Here is a 4,524-nt window from a genome sequence, read left to right on the forward strand (position 1 = left end):
CTGCAAGACCTATATTTTCGAAGAAACGTAAGAGCGAGGGGATTTGTGATGGGGGAGCTTTTGCATTTTCTAGAATGAAATTGAAGGATTTTGTGCACACTTTTGGTGAATTTTGCCCTCTCGATCGGCGGCCCTCGGCTGCATACGGTCATGTTTGTCATCTTAAAGTCTTTAAAAGGCCTATATTACACTGGTTCGAAACAATTTAATTTGCAATAAGGCTCGTAATTTGCTGGAACTGCGACCCTGGTCATGAAGAAACACTAGGCTGGGTCAGAAGGGAGGAAACAGAAGGGGCAAAAAGAACTCCAAAACTGTTTAATTCTCAAGAAATTTATTTTTGAATGCACTTAGAAATGCAACTTTTATACTCCATTTTTACACAAAATTCTTTCCGTGGGGGGGGGGGGGGTCCCATAGCCTCTCCTGCTCGATCGCTTCGATATCTCACGCTGTCAAAAATATTGTGCCCCCTTCGGGATTTTGCCTCCCCAAAACTGAAAGTGTTCCGGCGCGCCTGATGGCGAGATATTCGATCTTGCCAAGTCGACTTATAAAACGTGATATGTGGACATGGCTTGATATGAAGTGTACAAGTCCCGGCGAGAATCCAGATATCTCATCATGTTGAAATATAACTTTTTATAAGTCGACTTGGCAAGATAGAATATCTCGACATTTTGACGTATAACTTTTGATAAGTCAACTGGGCAAGATAACTTATCTCGCCATGTCGATATATCAATTTTTATTAGGCGACTTGGCGAGATAAAATGTCTCGCAAAAAGAACAAGTGGAGATGTGACATCATCAGCCAACCTAATGAATATTCATGACGACCATTTTCACAAAATATTGCTAAACTTAAACATTCAATAAATTTGTTATTTGTCATCCGATTTTGATGAAATTTTCGGCATTTTGCTCAGTGAATTCTACTCTATTTATTAAGCTGTAAATAATTTTAGCCCGGACCATCCCTTTAATCATGAAGAGCTCATGGACTTTAGCTAGATTGATTTTAAGATACCATTATCCTGTCTCTCACTTATTTCCTTGGCCAAAACACTCCCTTGACCGCCACTGCCTGATCCCCTCACACCTATAGACCATCGCGATTATATCTGCTTTTACATGTAGAAGTGATCAGCATGAAATAACAGGCTTGATTTTTATTGTTATCCCTTGTCATGAATTAGGAAAGTGTGGAGAAATAAGTCTAAAATGTAAACCCCTTTTAAATGAAAAAAAATTAAATAAAGAAACAAGGTTGGAGGTGTCTGAAATGAACTTTTGGTTACAATGGTGTGCTTCAGATCCTGCTGGCACAAACAACCAAAAAGTCAAGTTTACTTAGGCTTAAAATGTTCATTTAGGGAGAAAAGAGTTATAAAAAGTTAATATGTATCTGTTTTATTTCCATTAGCCAGAAATTACTCCCAAAAGATCAAAATGTACAGCGCGGTTAGTTTGTTTTTTTTCGCCGTTTTCTATCGACACAGCGTGAAAATCATCATTTCTGCGTAAACCGATTTCTGCGAGCTTTGCAAAAATGGACAGTGCCGACTCAGGCGTAAGATTCTATGAAAAAAATATAGCTTCATCTGATAGATAAAACAAAAGCCTAAGAATATTTTTCAAGGTGAAGGACTTTTTCATAGTGTAAACGTTTTGATACGCACTGTAGAAGAACTGTACTTTTATTTATCATTATAAAGACATTATTCTCACTACTTTAATGCTCTTTTTATTTGGTTATGAAAATGCGGTAAAGACACAAACTATCCGTTAGAGATGATAGAAATATTAATGGGATACTCATTTTGACAGCCATTTTCAATTCAAGGGCATTTAAATCTCTTCTCTTTCGCTGTAAGTTTGGGTGTATTTCTCTGTAGGTTATATTTGATGGTTAGATTTATGTTGTCTGAAAAAATTCATCCTGTATTTTTTTTATATAGAAATATACAAATGTTAGAGCAAGCAATTTAGAAATTTCAAGAAGTTTAGAAGTATTCAAGTACTTTAAAAAATTCGAGGGGGTGTCGGTAAATTGCGAGTAAATAATTATTACCAAAGAATTGATGTTCTAATCCATCTCACGCGTACTGCATCTCACTTCGCTGAGACGGATTTGAGATGTATTTACGACTACTTTGAAATGATTTTAAGACGGTTTTGAAACTCGGTGACGCCTCGACGGAAATTAAATATCGAAGACAGGCTCTTATCTAGGATTTTGCACCCCGGGGCCCGACCTTATTTTGACGCCCCTGTGTACTTTTCGAAAAATGACACCCCCTCTCCACTAGGCAAACACAATCTAGGTTGCATGTTGAATTAATTACATGAACCAAAGGAAGTTGAATATCACTAATTTTTTAATGAAGTGTTTGTGAAAAAATGATATCCCTACTAAAAAAGGATAGATGCGAACGCGATGCGCGAGCTAAAAATTTTGATAAAAAAGGGGCATTTCAAGCTCCATTTGAATTCATGAACAGGAACAAAACTCAAATATAGAACTTAAAAAGTGACATTTTAAGCAACATTCGAATCTATGAATGTAATAGGTATATCGCTGAACAAATAATGCGAGCGCGACGCGCAAGCTGAAAGTGTTTTATCTGCTCATCTGTAAAAGAGGCATTTGAAGCTCCCTTTCACGAACAGGACGCTTCTGAACCAATAATACAAGCGCGAAGCACAAGCTGAAAAGTTTTGATCTGTAATGAATTTAAAAAGGGACATTTGCATGATCATATGAACGGAAGAATGATCATTGAACAAAACATGCGAGCGCGAAGCGCTAGCTGTTTTTTTTATCTACTGATCTGATAAAGGGGCATTTCAACTTCCATTTGAATTCATAAACGGCATATCATTAAACCAATAATTAAACCAATAGCGCGAGCTGAAAAAATGATGTACTGAACTTAAAAAGGGACATTTCAAGCATCATTTGAATCTATGAACATGATAATTTGAATCTATGAACATGATAAATATATCACAAGTATATTACTTCGCTCTCGCTTCGCAAGAGCGAAGCACGAGCTGAAATTTTCGACCTACTGATCTAAAAAAAGGGAGTACTTCAAGCTCCATTTGAATTTAGGAACAGGATATCATTAAATCATCTATTCAATTTTGCTCCCCTCCCCGAGTTTAGGAAAAGTTGGCGCCCCCTCATTCACAGGTCATTTTTGTGCCCCCAGTAGAACATGAATTTGGCGTCCCCCAAGTTTAAGGTCATTTCGGCACCCCCTCGGTCGAACATCAATTTGGCGCCCCCGATCAAACATGAATTTGGCGCCCCCTAGGTTTAAGGTCAATTTAGCGCCCCCTTCCCCAACGAATATCGATTTGGCGCGCAAAAACGTAAAAACTATCCCCTAATTAAAAAAAAAATCGGAGAAAATGCTAGAATACCCCATTATCCATAACAATAACCCCTTTTCCGGAGAAAATGGGGAATGTGCATACGTGTATAGTTGGAGGGTGGAGGGGCGTGAAATACTGTTCTGTGTTAACTGACTAAGCGTCTATCGGCCCCGCGAACTATAACATGCGGTCCTTTGGGATTAGTTTTCAGGGGCGATTGCCCACTTAAGGGCTATTTGTTCTAAAATTTCATATCATTTGACCTAATCATAATTATTATTCAAATATTATTATTATTAGACCCCGCGGACTATCGGCATGTCCCCTAAATATAAATGTCAGTATCATTACAAGATAAGTGACAATGCATAAAGTCTAATATTTGGAAAGAAAACTGTCTAAGATGAAAATGATGCCACTGAAAGTGGGACGATGGGGGAGCGGACTTTCGAATCACGAATCACCTAATTGAATTAAGCTGTTGAAACTTAATTTACTTGAGTAAAATGGATGCAAAGAAAATAAGTAAATTTTACTTAAAAACTGCCAAACATGTATATACTTGAAAAAATTAAGGCAATTTTTGCCTCAATTTTATTGAGTAATTTACAGTGTTCCCACAAGTGCGCTAGTGGACTTTCGTAAGGTATTTAGAATTGAATTTAAGTTCACTTGGAGAGGACCTCAAACCGCCGGTCCTCTGGCTGCTCAAGTCTTAGCAATCAGGCAAAAATTAAATTTTTCTCACAACTACTTTTTTTCATACATGAAATGCAAACAAATGGAAGGAGAGTACCCTTCACCCACACTGTAAAAAAATAGTTGAAATTACTCTATAAAATTGTTTAAACAGATTGCCTTAATTTTTTCAAGTATTTATGAGTTTGACAGTTTTAAGTAAACTTTACTTATTTTATTTGAATCCATTTCACTCAAGGAAATTAAGTTACAATAACTTAATTCAATTTAGTAAAACAATCACTAAAATTTTTGAAAAAAAATCAAAGGGGGAGTGGACTTTCGAAAGTCCGCTCCCCCATCGTCCCATGTTTACTTTAGTGGCATCATTTTCATCTTGGAAATCTTTTATCCAAATTTTAACTTACCTGTTACATGCATAGGAACTTACATTGATATTTA

The sequence above is a fragment of the Lytechinus variegatus genome, chromosome 15 (genome assembly GCF_018143015.1).
Source record: "Lytechinus variegatus isolate NC3 chromosome 15, Lvar_3.0, whole genome shotgun sequence".
NCBI classification, from domain to species: domain Eukaryota; kingdom Metazoa; phylum Echinodermata; class Echinoidea; order Temnopleuroida; family Toxopneustidae; genus Lytechinus; species Lytechinus variegatus.